The 20,912-nt window shown below is 42.1% G+C and overlaps 1 protein-coding gene across 2 annotated transcripts in view; it reads right to left on the bottom strand.

Annotated features, from left to right (window-relative positions):
* Window positions 1–20,912, bottom strand: part of DIAPH2 (diaphanous related formin 2) — a 402,614-nt gene that overhangs the window by 62,978 nt on the left and 318,724 nt on the right. The window lies entirely within an intron of this gene.

The raw sequence follows: 20,912 nt of genomic DNA, 5'->3' as shown, positions 1-20,912 counted from the left end.
AGCCAGAGGCTAGGGCAGTGATGGCTAACCTTTCAGAGACCGAGTGCCCAACCTGCAACCCAAAACCCACTTATTTATCACAAAGTGCCAACACGGCAATTTAACCTGAATATTGAGGTTTTAGTTTAGAAAAAACAACTCATACATTAACATCTTTTACCCACTATTACTTATAACCCTTAATGAACTTTTCCTCTAGAAATTTGTCCAATCCCTTCTTAAAGGCATCTAGGCAAGTTGTCATCACTGCTTCCTGTGGCAAAGAGTTCCACAGCAAAGCCCCACCCACAGAAGTGGGCTCTAAGGCTGCAATCCCAGCCACTCTTTCCTAGGAGTAAGCCTCATTGACTCTAATGGGGCTTACTTCTGAGAAGTCATGCATAGGAGCAGGCTCCAATCCCAGGCACTCTTTCCTGGGAGTAAGCCTCATCCACTGTAATGGGACTTACTTCTGAGTAGACATGCACAGGAGCGGGCTCCAATCCCAGCCACTATTTCCTGGGAGTAAGCCTCATCCACTGTAATGGGGCTTACTTCTGAGTAGACATGCACAGGAGCAGACTCCAATCCAAGCTTGCAGAATGGGCAAAATTGAAACCAGAAACAAATGAGGGGCAGGTGGAGGTGAAGGGAGAGGAGGGCAGTGAGCGCAGGGGGTGGAGGGAAGCAGCCCGCCTTCCCAACACACGGGGGCTTGGAAAAAGCCTCCATTTCCTTTAAAGGGACACGCAGCTTCAGCGCCCCTCCCCAGGCTGCCAGAGACGGCGCTGCGTGCCCCGTCTGGTACGCGTGCCATAGGTTCGCCAACACTGGGCTAGGGGTTCAAATCCCTATGAGGAAATTTTTTTTTTTTTAGGAGGGGTGGTGCTCCATGGATGCAAAATATAAAGGTTGGTTGCCAGTTGCCAAAAGGGGGGGCCAGTTGAGCCTGCAAAACTCCTCAAAGTTCCGCTTAAAAATAATAAATAAATAAATAAATAAATAAATAAATAAAAGATTAACAAGTTGTGTGTTCCTGTACCTTTTTTTTTTTTTTTTTTACAAAAAAGCACTGTACATATTTATACTTTTTTTATTTATACTTTTTAAATATTTAAAAGTATTTGCATATTTAACAGTGAACTTTCCTATTTATTGCCTGCAAAAAGGGGGGGGGGTTGGGAAATATCAGGCTACCAAGACCATTATAATCTTATTCTCTAATGTTCCCTTTCTGAGTGAAAACACCAGAAAGATGGCTGAGGTTTGGAGGAAGCACTCCTTGATCTTCATCCCTTCCAGACTGAGCAGCTGGTCACCTCAGGCAGGATAATCAGTATAGTGACCAAAGAGCTGATAACTTGGTTTCAACTTCTAATAATCGGTGCTGTGTTTAAAACAGGATTTTTTTTTTTTTTGGGGGGGGGGGGTGAACAGTTGATTGATTTCAAGGTATTTGTTCACAGGCCCAAGCAACACCACACATTCCAAAGCAGCTCATCCCCTTGCTTCTCAAACAAATAATATCCACAGATGGCCTGGATTAAAACAGAATCAAAACGGAACTATATTCCGGGGGGAGGGGGAATTGTACTTTTTAGCTCACTCACAAAGCTAGCTGTTCTTTGTATTACACTCTCCTATAAAAACACAATATGCTACATAGCAGGCTTTATTTGTCACATAAGCTGCTAGTTTTATAAAAGCAAGGTTACATTTGCATATTATTGAGTATTCTGCCAGAAGATGCATAATTTGCATTAATTAAGTTTGCTATGCGTGAGTGCTTTTTTGCTATGGACAATAAAGCCACACGTGGAGATGCAGGTTGCATCTATATCTATTTATCTCTCCACCAGGACACAGGGGCCTCTGGAGTGATGTTCCCAATTGCAGATAGGGTTCCAGGCTTAGATGACTCATGTCACCACTGCCACTTACAGGGTCTACCTGGTTACTCTGATGAACATGGTCGAACTAAAAGATACAAAGTCTTAGGAACTTTTGAGCCCCATGTTAACCACAGTAAAGAGAATCCAGCACTCCACTTAACCGGCTTAATGTCTTTTCTGTCGCTGCTGTTAGGTTAATTTTCCAAATTCTAAGAGAAATGGCTACTGTGAATGGAAAGCCAGAAAAGGCTAAGCCATGTTAACTAGACTGCAATACAAACATACCTGGGATGGGAAACAAACCAATGCTGTTCGGATGAGTTCCAACTCACCAGCAAACAAACTGTACAAGGACATCATTTTCTGTCCATGTGGTGAAAGATAAATGTTTCAGTGGCTATTTGATAATGCAGGTGCAATTTGCAAATGTTTGGCCTTAATCTCACTTGACAAGAATTTCCCCACGTCCCCCAGGCTCCTTACTACAGGTTGATGGGACTTCTCTCATATGAGTTCACTAGCTTTTCTTTGCCTTGCACATCCTTACCAGAGTTCAGCATTCTTCTGTAACCAGGGAGCCCCAACCACGTTGCCCAACTCATCCTCACATTAACACACTCCAACCTCTCAGTTTATGTTTTCATAGTATTATTTGGTAATCAGCATCTACACAGTTAAAACACAGACCTCCTGCCAGTGTTGCACCATTGTTTTCAACAAACATGCCTGGGAGACAGACACACAGTTTCTTATGTTCTACCCTATGGGAGTTATGTTTTAACCAATGAGAGTCAGCTTGCTTCATCAAGCTTAATATGCTCTATACTGACTGGCTGCAGCTATCCAGGGTTTCAGACAAGTATCTTTCTCAACTCTACCTAGTTGATGCCAGAGTCTGATCATGGGGCCTTCTTCATGTGAAGCATGTGTTTTGCCTTCACCAAAGCAGGTGCTCTACCCCCTGAGCTACACTCTCTTCCTATGAAGTCGACTTACTCAGAAGCAGACCACTGGTCTACCCAGCTCTGTACTGTATTACTAGCATTGACTCTCCATAGTCTCAGGAAGATGTTCTTCTATCTGAGATGCTTTCAATCTCTGGCATCTCCTGTTGAACATAATTTCTCTCTCCCCCCCCCCCCCCAAGCCTCCTGCAGTCCCACACTGGAAGGTTCACAAAATTCTGCACACAAGGGTTCTTTAATCTTGTTATACTTTTCAGATGTTGTTTCAAGATACTCAAGCAAAACAGGGCTATTCCAAGAGAGCAATTCTTTATTTCCTATGACACTGATGTCTTTTAGTACTGGGCATCGTTTCGATTCAGCAGTGAATAAACATAAAATTATAGAGTTAAAAGGGACCCACAAGGGAACCTAGTCCAACCCCCTGCCTGAAGCAGGAAACCCTCCTAGAACAACTCCAGCAGGTGTCTGTTAAGCCTCTGCCTGAAGATCTCCAGGGAGGGAGAATCTACCACCTCCCTTAGCAATCAGCTCCACTGAGTTTGTACCCATTGGATCTAGTTCTATTCTCAGAGGTAGCTGAGAACAAATTTGTTCCTTCTTCCATATGACAGTCCTTCCGTATTTGAGGAGAATGATCATATTGCTTTTCAACCTTTTCTTCTCCAGTCTAAACACATCAAGTTCTCTCAACTTTTCCTTGAGTAGAAAAACCGGAATTTATTGGAGCGCCCATGCTTGACTGAGTTAGGGAGCAATCCTAATCAAATTTCTAGCACTGGCATAATTGTGCCAGTGGGGCACACGCTGCATCTTGAAATTGGGGGGGGGGGGCGGTCATGGAGGCCTCCTCAAGGTAAGGGAATGCTTGTTCCCTTACCTCGGAGTTGCATTGCCCTAAGTGCTGGAAAATTGGTTATGGTTGTGCCCTTAGGGCACAATCCTAACCAGGTCTATCAGAAGTAAGTCCTATTTTATTCAATGGGGCTTACTCTCAGGAAAGTGTGGTTAGGATTACAGCCTTAGGGGCCCAATCCTACCAAACTTTCTAGCACCTGTGCAGCCGCAATGCAGCTGCACAGGTGTTCCTATACCTTGAGGAGGCCTCTGTGTTTGCCTCCCCGCCACAGGATGCAGTGCATGTCCCACTGGCATGGCTGCACTGGCACAGGAAAACTGGATAGGATTGGGCTCTTAGTCTCCCAACAGATATCAGGATAGTTAAATTTCACCTTTACAGCTACTTCAAATTACCTTATAATGCCTGTAAATTGTTTCAAGAAAGCATCATCCCCTTGGCCTGGCAGTCTATGGTAGACACCCATGACACCCATCACAATATCCCCCTAACTTTTACTTAGATGTTCTCATGGGGCTACCTTGACCCATGGTTGGATTTCTAAGCATGTGTATACATTTTTTACATTTAATTCCACCCCTTCCCACCACATCTATTCTTCCTGAACAAGGGATAGCTTTCCATTTGTGCATTCAAATCATCCCACCAAGTTTCAGTTGTTCCTATCAAGTAAATTTACCTTAACTTGGTAGAAGTTCAAGCTCATCCTGTTTATTTCCTATACTCTGCACATTTCTATATAAGCAATGTAAGCCCTGGAGGTTATGACCCAATGTCCCTCCCCCTTCTTTAGTTAGGCTGGGCCTCTCCAAATGCTTCCTAGTTACAGCGATGTCTCAAAGGTTCCCACCTGGAGCACCTGCCTGTGAATAAATATTCATATAACTACACTCTGCTCAAATGGGAGGCTTAGATTATCTATTCCACTATACGTAAATTTACTTTACTTCCAGGTGTCACTCAGTAGATCAGGGAATGAACATTTTGGTCATTGTCCTTTTCAAGATGTTTATTCTAATGGCTGACATTTGCAAACAAAACAGACTCATCCACGCAGACAGATTATGATCACGGCTAAAGGGAAAAATGAAAACAGAACATTTTGGTTGAATTCTTAGGAATACTTGGGAGCCATAATTCTACAGTTTACAGAATGCACTGCTACTGTAAGACACTAACATAATGTTACAGTCAATACTCAAAGCCAAGTAGATTTGCAATTAAAATTCAGTTCAATAAATGCTGATTTATGCTTAAGTTACAACCTGTGCAATTCCAATTTACAGATTATCCACAATTCTTGAAAAATTAGCATACTTAAGAATCAAACGGCTGTGACAGTAGAGGATGAATGCAGCATGTAGCAAGTTTTGGTCCTTCCCTCTCCCACTTTACTGTCTGCTTGAGCTGATTGACAGCACTTACAGGCTGACCCAGGGAACTTTTCAGCCCCAAAGTCTTCACACATCTCCCCGATAAGTGATGAGCTAAGGTTCTACTCTGGGCATTGTCTCTCAAGCCCCTAGAGATATGACAGTAATGTCAAGGGCTCCAAAAGCTATTGTAAACATTTGATGAAGGCCAATTCCTCCAGGGATGCTGTCAAATTGATTTTTCTGCTAATGTGTTCTTTTGGAAGCATGTCAAAAAACACATCTTTAGTTAAATATGCAACAAGTTTAGCATATTTTGGCCCTAGCTATTTCAGCTCCATAAGATGGTGGCTGGAAAAACGGCCATGTTATTGGCTAACTGAATCTTATTGCAAGATGACAAAGTCTGCTGTTTTGTTTTATGCACTTAAATGTGCAGTACTTCTAACATTATAAAAACAAGGCATCTGTACAGTAAAATTATTTGAAAGCACTGTACGATGCTATGAGGTATGCACACATAGAAGGAGCAAGATTTAGCTTCCCATGGTTTTGGAACCAAAACTTTCCAAAGCAAAATGTACACTTTTAAATCTTTCAAGATGACATTTTAAACAACAATACATGAGTCTATGCATGTTTGTACACAGAAGCAATGGAGCATATTGGTTGTTGTGAAGAACTGCAATGTGTGTTGTCTGCATTATAATTTCATTTCAAACTGTTCCTACCAGCAACTTGCACAGGTGACCTTTATAGCTTGTAAGCTTTGATGCTAGTGGGATACATCTGAAACACAGTCTTGTGGGAAACATAAGGACCCATTGACAAACTGAAGGCGGAAAGAAATTCATCTTGCTCTGTGCTGTTCAATATGTTCCTTGCATGTTTTTGCTGGCAAAGTCCAAACCATTATTTGATTTACCTCCAAAGCTTGGAAGGAAGACAGTCTTAATAGTTAGCCTGAGGGTTGCTTAGGAGCTGATTCTCCCTGCAGGACTAAGAAGACTCCTAGAGCAACCATTTTCAACCAGTGTGCCGTGGCACATTGGTGTGCTGTGAATGGTCCCCAGGTGTGCTGTGGGAAGTTGGGAGAGGGTCATTTATTAGCAGGGCCATTGGGGATGTGAGCCTCCCACTGGCAGCACAGTATGCCTTGTCAATTGTCAAAAAAGGATGGTGTGCCTTGACCATTTTAGGGCCTTGACAGTGTGCCGTGAGAGGAAAAAGGCTGAAAAATCACTGCCCTAGACAGACCTGAGTCTCCTGTTGAGCACCAGGTAGGCTGGGAACTGTGGTGTCCCTGCTGCCCACTCCTGAAGTATGGGCAGAGCATCTCCATGCAAAGACCCCCAAGGGGGGGATCCGTTGCCCAGTTGTAACAGGGCAACTGAACAGAAGAGCGAGCCACCTGCCAGCACACCCCCTGAAGTGAAGGATCCTACAAAAGGCATCAAGAAAGCCCCACATTTTCATTTGGTCATCTTTCCATGTGTTCTTCGTTCAGCATAAACAAACAACTATTGCAGCTCAAATCCAATCTCCCTGGCTCTTCTGGGTTGGGGGAATGGCCTACACCCTACACCAACAACTCACTCAACACAGAGTTACCTCTGCAAGGGGAAGAGGAGGATACTGCTATGATCATACCAATCTTCATGCCTATTCTTCCTTCTGACTGTAGAACAGACTCTTAAGAACGTTCTGCGTTCCTGTAATTTGTACCCGTGAGTTTTACAGATTATTTGCATGGAGCATAAATATGTTTTCCTTTTCTACAAGGAATCTGGAGACTTTTCGAAAGGAACATCTTTGTATTCTTGAAAGAAAGTATAAGATGACATTTCCAATTTCATTTTACCATGCCATTTGTTACTTTGTACACAGCGAGATCTTCTGACTTGTTCCTTCTAAATCAAATTCTGACTGTTTAGAATTTCAATTTTCCAAGCCTTTAGTGATTTGTGCCACATCCCTGGATCTGATCTTTTGTGCAATGTTTGTATAGTATTAGTGGTGAGAGCTAGTACACCAGGAGGCATATTACAAATCTATACTGACCACAACGAGATACACCACACTCTATTTTATGAATACATTAGTGGCTTGCTATTCAGATTATTTTGCAACACACATGCCACAAAAACCCAGAAAAGATCAGCTAGCAAATATTATTCATGAGATATTTTCTACGTTCTTTACAGGCTGAAGAGCTAATAGTACAACTTGCTTTATATATATTCCAATGATGCACAGCCTCCTGTAAGAGTTTAAAATAATAACCACCACCACCACTGGAAGATGAGGGTTCAGTGAAGAAATGCAAAATATTAGAAATAAACTCCTTTATTATGTGTCATAGCGGTCTTTCAGCCCAATCCTGAGCTGCCTGGAGTGCAGGGCTGCTGCAGTGGCAAAAAAGGCTGCCATGGCATCCAGCGTGCCCTGGGCAACTGCCGTTTGTCCCCTTCCCCCTAGTAAAGGAAGTAGCCCTGCAATGAGGCTACTCGATTCTATGGCAGTGGGGTCCGACACGGAGCTCTGGATCCGGGGAAGCCGAGCTCCACTGATCCTGCTGTCCTCTCCTTCTCTGGCACGCCTCCTCCTAGCCCTCTCTCTGCCTCTCCTTGCCACAGAATGCCTCCTCCCTGCCTCCCCCACGCCTCCACCTACTTGTCCGCCGCCAGGCGGTTTGGTCAACCACTGAGTGGTTGAGCACCAGCTTTCCACTGGCGCTAGCCCAGTGTCAGCTGGTGCTGGGTGAGCTCTGGTACTGGGTTGGTGCTGAGGTCTCACAAATGTGCTTTATGGCACGTTTGCGACAGTGAGTGCCAGCTGTGAGCTGGCACGCACTGCTTAGGACTGAGCTCTTTATCATCATCCAAGGGAACCCTGCTGGATTTATTATCCATACATCAAGTTCACCATATGAAGACAGGAAGAAAATAATTTTGGATGGCTATTCTACAACTGAGCAAAGACAGAACCTGAGCAAAGACAGAGCAAAGACAGAAGCTTTTTTTTTGGGGGGGGGGGGAACCAATTTAAGACCTCTTCTCTGTTGTTGGTTTTACTTGATAATAGTAGATCTATGTTACATTTATTATTTTTTTAATGTTTATTATTTATTATGTGTATTCAAACATGGTGTTCACCTTCTCATTTGCCTAGGCTCACGAGCAGGAGATGCTTTCGGGGAAACAAAAGCAAACCTTGACATTTTGTACTCGTATTTTACAATCTCTATCTTTTTTTAAGGTTCCTATAACTCCAAAAATTCAAACATTGGTGGACTGGCATAGCGCTGAAATTGCAATAACCATGGGTTGTACCATGCATGGAGAAAGAGGCTGAGACTAATTAACACTGAGTATTATCGAATAGAGAAAAAAAAAACCTGAATCAAGCATTATCAATATTAAACGGGGCTTGCTCTGAGGATACTCCCTTTAGTTATGGAGATTTTTAAATGATGGACAAGTTAAAATGAAACCAGTAATCTTATTAGTGTCCTCCTATATACCCATCTAATAAGCTTATTGGGTTGCTTCCCTACAGCCTCTGATATTACCTTCTCCCTATACCTAATAAATGATTTAATGTACTCATTGAAATCTGGTTTGCAATATAAATGTACATACACCTATCTTTTTGACAATTATTTCCTTGACCACTAGGAACTCTTAAATTGTAACTTTATCACAGAAAAAAGTTAACATGCAAGTTGCTTTAAAACCAATTTTAAAACCAAAAACTCTTACACAAGTTTTTGAAGAAATGCATGAGCAGCTATTTTCCTTCTGATTGCAGATTTTGGGATCCAGCCCATTATTCCTGAAGCACATACATAGGGTAACTTTAAAAGTTCCTGAAATGAGAGCTAGCCAGTAGGTGAAAGTGACATTTACATGAGGCAGACAGATTCTTCTGGTCACATCAAAATCATTTGCTTTCAAAATCGGGAAAACACACATACAACATTATTGATTTTGTTGCCATGCCTTTCACTTTGGTAACATTAATGACAATTATTAAGACAAATGAGGCTGCCCTAGACATCACATTTATCTTTACTATTTTACAGGACCTAAAACTGAAATGTCAAATTCTATTTCTGGAATTGTCTGCTTGGAAGTGTGAGAAGGGGGCAAAAATCTGCTTCTTGTCTCTGAACCTGTAAGCTTGTTCGTGCATTGAAACATCTATCTGTTGGTAAAGTAGATGTCATCTGAGACTGAGGATGCTTAACAGGGAAGAAATATTTTTCCAAACAGCAGACTCTCAAACCTTACAGAGAAGCAAGCAAGCAAAAAACAAAAAACAAAAACAAAACAAAACAAAACAAAAAACAGCAGGTGGTCAAAATAACTTAAAACAAGCCCTCTTGTGACTTGGTTCAGCCAATTTCTACCTGTGAAATGATCATTGGGGGGGTTTGGCTTGTCCTCACCAAAAGTTCAATGAAGGTTTTTGATGAACCAAGAACACTTTGGGGTAAAAAAGTTGTGGAGACCTCTATGAACTGCTTAAGTGAGGGGTAGCCCAATCCTAGTCAGTGTTGGAGCAGTAGGGCCTACACTATTTCCAGTTCTGGTCAAGAGGCTGCTGGAAGTCTACTTGGGGGTAAGGAGACATTTGTCCCCTTACCCCATGTAAAGCCCCAGCTTGCCCAATGGGCTTCTTGGAACTGCGTCAGCAATATTGCTGGCACAACTCTAAGGCCTGTATAAGGTTGTCAGGCCCAGGAAGGGGGTTAGGATGTGGCGAGGTCTCAGCCACTGAGCCCGCCCCCATTCCACCATCCTCACCTGTGCCAGCGATTGGGGATCTGAATTCAGTGTACACCTTCCCCCTGGCGATCCTTGCTCATGAGTTGTCGCAAACATGCTTTACAGCACATTTGTGACACTTAGACAGCATGAGTTAGGATTGCGCTGAGAGAAGAAAAAAGGATTTGTATTCAAAATCTGCACCCCCTGCCTTGAGAAATATCATCTAAAACCAAGTGAAACAACTACAAAAGCAAAGAGTCCTTTGTGTACCACCTCCCCTGCAAAAGGAAGATTTCTTGCGAGTTCCTACTTGAAGGTATTTCTGAGAGAGAGAGAGAGAGAGAGAGAGAGAGAGAGAGAGAGAGAGAGAGAGAGAGAGAGAGAGAGAGAGAGAATAACTGCAAAAAAGCAAAATAAAACTTGGTACTTGTGCCTGAAAAACCAGTGAATCAAGAATTGTGATTATGGATAGCCATGGCAGGGCCAGGCAACAAAGGGATATTATATATGATCTTATGACAGCAGTTCTCAAACTTGGTGTGCTGAACCAAGTCATCATCTGGATGTGTGGTAGCTAGAGAAAAAGACTTGGCCATGCTCACTTTCAGGTACATCAGCCCTTGGAAAAGGCTGATGCAGTCACTTGCATCTGTTGCCACATACAGGATTCAGCCTTAACGACCTGTCTGAAAACTTGTTGACCCATGGCTTCCCCGAAGGTGTTTCTGTCTCCTTTTACATATGTGCAGGCTTACCATGTGTTATACTGCCTAGATGTAGAACAAATTCCTACATACACTCTCTCTCTCTCTCTCTCTCTCTCTCTCTCCTGGTGTAAAGGAATATTGAACAATGTGCAAGAGGCACAGGACAGTCACTTAGCACAACATACCCCCCCCCCCCAAATGGAAATGGTGAGGTTTGTACTCTTGTACAACTGGAAACTGCCAGGACTAGAACTGCTATAATTTAGCATCAACTTAAACAGACAAAGCAACTTGCTGAACAAGAGAGGCACATTGTAAGGAATATTTACAAAGCCTTTAAAAATATATACCCATTTAATATGATACGAATTATAAGGAACAAATGGAAAAATATCGGCATTTTATTCAGAATATGATTTAACAACAAACTTAAGTAATTGTGCATAGTTATTATGCTGTTTGCAGTATGTAGAAGAGAAAATCTCTCTTTTATTCAACATTGCTGAATAGTCTCAGTTCTCTTTTCATGTACAAAGATAGATCAATAATGAACGCCAGACATTTTTGGTAGCCACATTCAGACAACAATGCTCTTTCATAAGACGAGGAGAGAACACAATAGGAGCGCATGCCTGAAGAATGTAACTACATTTTGACTGGATTTTATTGCAGAATACCTAGAATTACAAATTAGAGACCTGTACTGTGGGAGAGTGAATTTCCAGATACGTATGGCTGCCCAAGACTGAATTTTAATCATGTACTGGGGCTCTCCAAACCCCAGCCCATGGGTCGGATCTGGCGTTTGGAAGAAGTCCTCCCACCCATGAGCGGTGCTTACCATTCTGCATCCCTGTGTCCAGATCAGTTTAAAAAAAATGCAGCCCTACAGCAGAACGGAAGTGCTGCATGGGATGGGGAGGGCTTTTTCAAGACACAGTGGTTTCAAGTTTGGAGACCTCTGATGTAGACAGAGAAACCACACCACACAAGACTCTAAATACCCCAGTCACGATATTTACACTCCTACTGCACAGAAAGTATTCTTACAGGACACTGTGAAAAGCCTACCGGGAGAGGAGTTTCATACACGACATTATTTGTTTTGACAATTTGAGAGGTTTTGGAACTCTGAACACTAAACAATGCTGACTATGCTGAAATAATACAGAAGTAAACTACAGTCACTATGTGCCTGAAGATATTCCCTGCACGTGTTATGATTGGTTACTATATAAAACATAGCAGTCAATGTCCTTTTTAGACTCTCTCTCTCTCTCCAAAATACACACAATGCCCTGCCTTTGGAAACGTGTCAAAATTAAAACATTGCTTATACAGTATGGAATGATATTTTATGTACTCATGTGTAACCGTGATAGCCTTAACATTTCATGATTGTCAACATCCGTACATGAATGCTGACAACTCCAGATGAATTTTGTGAGTCTCCAAACTCAGAGATATCTACTTCCACACTTTATGGGCATGCTGACAATCCTATCAGCCCAATCCTAACCAAACCTCCAGTGTCAATAAGGCTGCAATGCAACTTTTAACAAGAAGGCCTGAAATATGTGATACTGTACGAATTGTGCATGCTCTCCGTCCCGGTTCATCCCACCTTAACTTTATTTTCTCCATCCCTTGCCTCAGTTTTGAGACTGTAAGCCTCATGGGGCAGGAAGCTGTCTTTTTTTTCTTTGTACAGTGAGATGTATACTGATGATGCAATAACAACAACATCAAGGTGGGGTTATGGGATTCCCAAATTTTTTTGTAGCTATGCCTGTCTTTGTAAAATTCAGCAATAACCCCATTAAAGTGGCCATAAGTACAGCAAGCACTTTTAAAGGAGTTTTATAATGGTACCTAGGCAGTTATATGTAATCTTCTGCAGCATTACCTCAAAGGTGGGACAATAGATCAAGTAAATAACAATTCTACAGAATCTTATTGTTTTTGTAGTGAATGCTAACTTGTCTTTACCTGGGAGGCAAAAAAAAGAAAAGAAAAACACCACACAATTGTTTTAAGTATCTGCACTAGTGGAGAAAGGGGGGGAGGAGGGGGGGAGGAAATAAACTCAGACCAATCTATTGTGACGGCAGCCAAAAAGCTTCATAAGATTTCAGGATAAAAAGCAGAGAATCTGTCTTCAAGAAAGCCAAATGTATCATTTCTGGTTGGCAACAGGACACTGATAGCTTGTGATTATATGCTCCATGAAAGCAAATGTAAAACTAAAATATTAATTTCACATTGCTGCTCCTTGCAGAGCTGCAGTGGATGCGGACACAGCAATTTTACGGCATCAGAGCACTATTTGTCACCAGTAATGGACGCCTGCATATGAACAATATGAAAATCACTACGAAAATAACATTAGCATTGCAATCAAGTTTCATTTAGTAGGAACTCACTTCTGAAATTGTTTACATCTTAAAAGGAAGAGATAATGCATTTTTTAGACCATTTGTGATTAGTTATTTGAAACCTCAAAGAAATCTCTTAGAACAATGATTTTTTTGGAGTGGGGAGGGGAGGCCTGGTCATAAATAGAAAAATGACTTCCAAGAGCTCCTGCAAGTTGCAACAGACTTATCTAAGACTTCCCCCCTCCTTCCCTCCCTTTCAATTCTAATTATCACTAAAAGTCCTTCCCTCCTTCATTCAGCAATCAGAGAGCCTACCCAAGTGCTAGAAAAAGCAATCCATGGCAAATTTCTATTTCTGACTCCTCTTAATGAAATCGCATTCAGCAAAGTGATATCCCACATCACACAAAGGTGACTCTGGATCAGGGGTCTCCAAACTTTTTGGCCAGAGGGCTGCATGAAATAGCTGGCACAGTGCTGAGGGCCGGAAAAAATTTAAGTATAAGATTTAAATAAATAAATTAGAGATGGAACTTAGATGAATGAATAAATGAATGAGTGGGCTCATTCACTCAGCCTCTCTGGCCCTCAGAACACCCTCCAGATGTGTTCTCAGAGCACAGCTCTGGTCATGTTCAGTCGAGTGGGCCAGAGGCTTTCAGGGGACAAGAGGCTGGCCGTGGGCTGGATAGAGGCTTGCTGCGGGTTGCATCCCAGGCCGGGATTTGGAGACCCCTGCTCTGGACTTTTCACAGCTTAATTTTCAATGCTGAAAATGAGTGCCAGGCACAGGAAAGGTGGCATTTGGAATCAGATTCTGAGCTTTTGATGACTAATCGCATCTCATAAAATAATTTTAGAAAAAGGTCCAAAGAGCAGTTTCGCTTGAGATGCTGGACGGATTCAGGAAAACAAAAGAGGATGCAAAATACTGTAAATGCAGGAGGATTTTATATATACTAGCATTATATAATTGAACGCTCCGACACCTGATACAGGAACTGTCAGGTTTGCAGTGCATGCACATCCGACAGCCAAGATGCAACAGGAATTGGAGGGCTGTGATCTCATCACTTCACTACACAGCAAGCCAGAGCACCACCAGGTCACTTACCCCGAATGAACCATCATCTCATGATGAGAGTTCAACATTTCATTCAACATCTTTGATACTGGTATTTGTGTCCTGGTCAAATGCATCCTGGAACATTACAGGGGAGTACGTGTGTGCGTGTGGTTTTTTTCTGTGTTCCAGTTGTTTGCATCCCACTATAACTAGGCAACAAACCTCATGTTATATAGTAGAGGTGGGCAAACTTTCAACGTTAGGGATCTTGGACTTTTAACAATTGTATAGAACCACTGTATAGAACCATTGCACTTTGTCATCTCACAAATGACGAGTTGCACCTGCTGAAATTCTCACTCCTGCACAATTGTTAAAGAGCCAGGATCCCTAAAATTGAAAGCTTGTTCACGCCGTTCTATATCCTAAGCCTTTTTTCCCAGCCCTAACCCTAATATAAAAAAGGATGCAAAAGTTCAGGATGCCAAAAGAACGGACACAAAGGTCCAAGACTGAAATGCATTTGAACAGGACACAATTGTCCAGGAAATGATGGTTCTGTCACTATCTGTCCTACAGCTACTGCATAAAAGTAATTTCATTTTATTCAAGGTGCAGACGGCCTGTGGATTAGCTGCCATTTTTTTTTTGTTGAACAAGAAATGCCTTTGGGTCACAGGAAGGGATGCACTTGTATACTCGAGCTGGTCCTCTGTTCTTTTGTATATTATAGGCTGTTCACATGCCACAAATTACTTCTTGCAAGTATGGGCAGGCAGATTTGTGACAAATAGGTGATGTGGCCTTACTTACAAATTGAGGTGTTTGTTTCCAGTGAATAAGACAAGATTACTGCCTAAGTTCTACTGAACACAATGGGCTTACTTCTGAGTAAAACAAATACAGAGGGGCCTCCATATCTGTGGATCCCGTATCTGCAGATAGGGTCCAACCCCCCCAGTGTGTGCCCCCTCTGGAGGCAAGGGGAGAAGGACTCCCTTCGCCTATGGAAGGGGGGACAGCCCGCAAGACCGCGGAGATGGGCATTTGCCCATATCCACGATTTCACTATCCGTAGGAGGGTTCCTATAACCCATTTTCAAACATCACTACCTATAAGGTTGCTTAATTTCCCTTTGGTGAAGTCAGGATGGTGAAAGGGAAGGTACGGTTTCCTCATCTCTTCCAAGTGCATGACCATAGATACTATATGAATTCATTGCTAGGCCTGTGAAACTGCTAACACACCAAGCTCAACACAGCTTTAGTCATACTTTTTGGATGTCACTAAAGGCAGATAGCAAAAAGAGACAGCTCTGGACGTAACATATTTAGCAACTACCTACTTAAGTAAGGGGTCTTTCATTGAGATAAGGTGGGTCCTCCCTCCTCCTTGCTGCTGTTGTCATTGCCTAATTGTGGGCACAATCCTAACCAGGTCTACTCAGAAGAAAGTCCTATTTTGTTCAATGGGGCTTACTGTCAGGAAAGTGTGGTAAGGATTACCGCCTGGATGACCTACATCTCTAGGCCCAAGTCACATGGCTGCCCCGAAGAAGAGGCAAACATGGACTGCTGCCTCTTTTCCTCACTCTGGTTGTTGTTTGTTTAGACACAGTTGCTAAGCAAGAAACCACAGCAAAGGGGAACAACAGAACCACTGAGATCCAAGAACTGCAATGGACTTCCAACAGAGGCACAGTCAGACACTTACCAATGCTGACACCTGCCGGCAGCCATGCTTACTGAGCTGCAAAACTACGCTTACTCCAGAATTCTGATTCTGACACAGTCAATGTGACCAGTATTTAAATATTACATTTTAAGTCATAATAGGAGCTGCTTTCTAGGGTACAAGAGGAAAGCTATTTAGATACACCATAATACAGGACATTTGGAATCAAACCATAAAATGCATGCTAACAATGAGCAAGATCTATCCAACCTTGAACTTGCCACGCATAATGAGAGTGAGTGACTGGCTACGAAAGCCTGACTACTCTGCAGGATGCACTCTTTCTCACTTCTGCCGACTCTCATCACTGAGTGAGATATAGGGCATAATATAAGATTCCCCTGGTGTCACAAAATCATCATGTTAGTGCAAGTATTTATGTTTCTAATAAAAGATGGTTGGCCTCAGGCCGTTTGCTAGGATTCCAGCTCTGCACGCTTCCATTCCTTTTTTAAGCATCACAATGCTACAAAAATGTGTTTTATCTTTTGCTGTTTCTTTGATGTAAAGTGCAGGTGAAAGGGCTTCTCTCTGTGTTAGAGGGGAGAAAAATGCATAATACAAAACTGAATCTCTATGATCAAGTACCCACTCTCTTGATAGAAATTTACTGCGATAATAAATGTTATACCTGAAAAAAATTAGTATACCAAATGCACACACAGCTATCAAATTTGATTAGACTATTAAAGCCAAATATTGTTAATTTGAAGAAATCTTCACTTTATTATTGCTTTTTTATGTAGGCAGATAAGTGGCTGTTTCAGCTCCTCTATAAATGATTTGAAAACTATCTTATGAATGAGAAGTACTGTATATTTCAAACAAAATTCTTCTTACGATAAACCCACAAGGCCTTGCTTTTTAGAAGAAATAAATAGGAGAAGTTTTTCAGGATTAGATGCTGGACACAGATGTTGAGCAGAAACAATTGGGAAGGGCAAGGCAGAGTCAAATCAATAAAAAAACAAGAATGCAAGTAAAAGTTACAGACAGTGTTACAGGTACTGCAGCAGGGCAAGGGAATGCAAGACAGCAGAAAAGATGACCGTAGAAGGTTCCCACCTCCCCAATTTAACTAAAAGAGCAGCTAGAGTGGGGGAGAGATGCCTCTGACAAAGTTTACAAGCCAGGAGGGGGAAGCAACAGCTTTTCTGTGTTATCTGTCATGATTCTTAAATAACACACGAAGGAAAAGTGCCAATATGGCTTTTTGGTCCACGCAGTTTCCATGCATATGGCCATATTAAGCTAAGACTGTATGATGAGATAGGGAGAATGTTGTGCAAATCAGAGATGAACCTCAACAGAGTAGCCCATATGAAAACAGATTAGCGCAGACATGTCAAACATAAGGCCTGGAGGCCGGATGGGGCCCACCAAAGCTTTTTATCTGGCCCTCAGGTTCTCATCTGCTGAGCAGTGCTGAGGTGTTACTTCTGAAAGGGCAGGCCACAAGAAAAACTGGGCTCTCCCATATCTTAAAATATGATCAAGATTTGCATATTTTCTCTTATGTCATTTGCAGCTAATGAGTTCCTAAGTGAGAAAAGGTGCTTATTTTTGGTTATGACCTATTTAATGACATTTCCTGCCTAATGACATCACTTCCGGCCCTCAGCAGGCATCATGAATGCTATTCGGCCCTTGGCTTGAAACGAGTTTGACACCCCTGGATTAGCACAATAGATGGTGCCTGAAAGGAAGGAAGCAAAGGTCATGGAAATATGGTCACCAGGAGATTCTGGAAACCTGAGTTTGAATGAATTTGAATGAATTGTAGTCAATTCACTTTGCTCAACCTGCATATACATAAAACTAATAATTCTAGAAAGAAAGAAAGAAAGAAAGAAAGAAAGAAAGAAAGAAAGAAAGAAAGAAAGAAAGAAAGAAAGAAAGAAAGAAAGAAAGAAAGAAAGAAGGAAGGAAGAAAGGAAGGAAGGAAGAAAGGAAGGAAGAAAGGAAGGACAGGACAGGACAGCCTGTCTGGATTAGGTGGTTTATCAGCAGTCCCACTGATCATAATGGAGCTTACAATCACAAGATCTGCGGAACTGAATATTGCACAGCCTGATGGGACATTTTAGCAGTGACGTGGGCTAATTATGCTCCCCTCCCACTTCTTTGCTAAGCCAACTCCTCCCAGAACTGAGACTCAACACATTTGCTGACATCTGAGAGAGCCTGAAGCCTCCTTCTCAGCACCTATTCCCCCCCCTTTTTTCTGACTCAGGTAGGAGAAAGCAGAAATGGCAGGGACCACTTTAGAAAAAAGGGGAAGTAAAAGAGAGAAGGGGGAAAATTATTCTAAAGCGGAACCTGATTAATGGGGAACACATCCAATCAACTGGAAGCTCTTCCAACAATTCACAGATTTGAATGAATGACTAAACACTGCAGAACTAATCTAAATGTCCAGTATCTGGCTTCAAAGAGCAGCATGAGTGCAAGATGCTGGCTTCCCTTATCAAGTTAAGAGATTTGGGAAGAACATTAAAAAACAGGATTTGCTAGAGCTCATGATATTTGTTCAGTTCAGGGCGGTATTCCAACAAATACAAAAGTCCAAGAATAGGGGTGAATTCAGCTAAAGTTAAGCAGAGTCAATGAGCCTAACAAATAACCAAGAACAATATGGAGCCAACATTGAACTGAAATACTGGAAGTCGGCTGCAGTAAAACACTCAGAGCAAAGAGGGTTACAGCTAGAGGTGATTGAACATGGTATTGTTATTTTACACAGAAGTAAGCCCACTGTGTTCAGTAAGGCTGTAATCCTATCTTACTCCCTGGAAACTGTGGCAGATGGTCACAACATCTGCAGCTGCTTATCCCCATGTGATAAGCACAATGGTGTGTCCATTCAACCCTATCCAATGGGCAGCACAGAAAACTGCTGAATGGGTGCCATTAGGTCTATTTCCATTTATGCACATGGTATTTATTAATTTTTCATATTTTTATACCACCCTTCCTCCAATGATCTCAAGACAGTATACATGATTCCTTCCCTCCTTTTGTTCTTACAACAACCCTGTGAGGTAGGTGAGGCTTTGAGAGAGACTGGCCCAAGGTCACCCAGGAAGCTTCATAACCAAGCAGGGATTTGAACCTGGATCTTCCAGGTCTAACACAAGAACCACAGTGGTTCTCAAACTTCCTGGGATCTTTACTCCTGGGGTCTTTGCGGGGGAGGGCGTTTGCAACTAGGAAATGCTTTGTACCTGCTTTTTTCAACACTCTAAGCATCGGGGAGCCCTGCAAAGGGCTGCACAGGGCTTCCCGCACCTCCTGCAACGTCCTGCAGCCACTTGTAAGTAAAAGCACCCCCCTTCCACCCCTGTTAGCGACACGATCCTGAAGATCATGCTGCTTCCCTCACCCCCTCCCCTGCCCCTTAAAGGGACAGGGGAACCTTTACATGAACTGATGGGTCACCACCCACCAGTTTGAGAACCAGTGAACTATACCATTCCGACTCTCAATATAAGATTCAAATTGTTTTATCACACTTAGGGCGCAATCCTAACCAACTTTCCAGTGCCGAGGTAAGGGCAATGCAACTTGGAGGTAAGGGAACCATTGCCTTACCTTGAGGAGGCCTCCATGACTGCCCTCCAACTGCAGGATGCAGTACATGCCCCACTGGCACAGCTATGCCATTGTTTGAAAGTTGGTTAGGATTGTGCCCATAATGCTCCTATGTGAGGCCATCTGGAATAAGGATAGGTATTTTGAAGTACTCCAGAAAAAAAATAAAGTTCAAACAGAAAAAGTGGATGCAACTGAGAACAAAATGAAGCATTTGTACATTACACTACATAAGGCTGTGGTATTTTTAATGATGTCTTACATTTTCACAATTTCCTTTAAATGTATTATGCTTAAAATAATATTGTTCTTCAGTTAATTTGCAGTGCTTTGGGCACATTTCCCTAGTGATAAGTAATTCAGTCAGTGTAATCTTGACTTTAAGGGAATGGCATCCATATAGGAGCCTCGAATAGCAATCACATCAACTCAAGAAGCTGAATTCAAGGAACTTGAGATATTGCCTTTGAGTGACTCAGAACTGTCTACATTGTCTGGCAAAGACTCTCCAGGTTTTCAGACAGGGGACTTTCTCAGTTCTTCCTGGAGATTTCGAGGGACTAATCTTGGGAACTTTCTGTGATTTGCCACTCAAAAGCATGTGACCTGTCACTGAGCTAATGCTCATCTCCCTTTATACTGAATCAGATCATTACACTATCTAGCCTGGCACCATACACACTGACTGGCAAGCACAGTATGGGATTTACTTTGGAGTAGATATATGTAGAGCATTGGGTGATGCATGTTGCTAAAGAAGCTGATCACTTCTAAAACATCTAAAAGTTGGGTCCATTTAAAATTTTACACTTGCTTGCAGCCATTATAAAGCCACTTGGCTTTATTCTTCTTTCTCTAATGCACTTTGCTTGATTACTTACCTACACTCCCATCAACTCAAACGGTAGCATTTCACCTTTAAAAAAATCTAATCTCTGAAGAAGTGGGTAACAGTCTGGATGTTATCAATTCTCTTTATAATTTGGAACATGTTCAACAGCCTCCTGCTGTGTATTTTTAATGCACTTCTGAATTGCATTCAATTCCTTTAACTAATTCATTTTCTCTTCTCTCCAATCTGGCTTTTCTGAATTCAAAGAATCATATATAACTATGTCAAGCAAGCAAACTTGGAAGTTTTGTAAATTTTTGCACCTCCATAATTCTTTGTTAGTTGCTAGTTTCAAATTCCTAGTTTCAAACTCCATAATTCTTTGCTAGGTGCTAATTGTTAGTTTCAAATTCCTAGGTACTTACATCACAGAGGACCTCTCATGGACTATTAACATCAGCATGTTGATAAAAAAGGCACAAAAGCGGTTACATTTTCTGAGGAAGCTTGGAAGGTTAAATTTGTCACAGCAGCTGCTTGTGTCTTACTATCGTTGCACCACTGAGAGTGTCCTAACCTATGATATCTTGGTGTGGTACGGAAATTGCTCTGCAAGGGACAAGAAAGCTCTGCCGAGAATTATTAAGATCGCACAGCACATCATCAACCTTCATCTACCAGCTTTGGAGGACATCTATACATCTTGCTGTATGCAGAAGTCACATAGTATTCTGAGAGACCCCTTCCATCTGGCTCATAAGTT

Source organism: Tiliqua scincoides, chromosome 12 (assembly GCF_035046505.1).
Source record: "Tiliqua scincoides isolate rTilSci1 chromosome 12, rTilSci1.hap2, whole genome shotgun sequence".
NCBI classification, from domain to species: Eukaryota; Metazoa; Chordata; class Lepidosauria; order Squamata; family Scincidae; genus Tiliqua; species Tiliqua scincoides.
The sequence above is the reverse complement of the archived record's forward strand: the minus strand, read 5'-3'. Positions and strand labels throughout refer to the sequence as shown.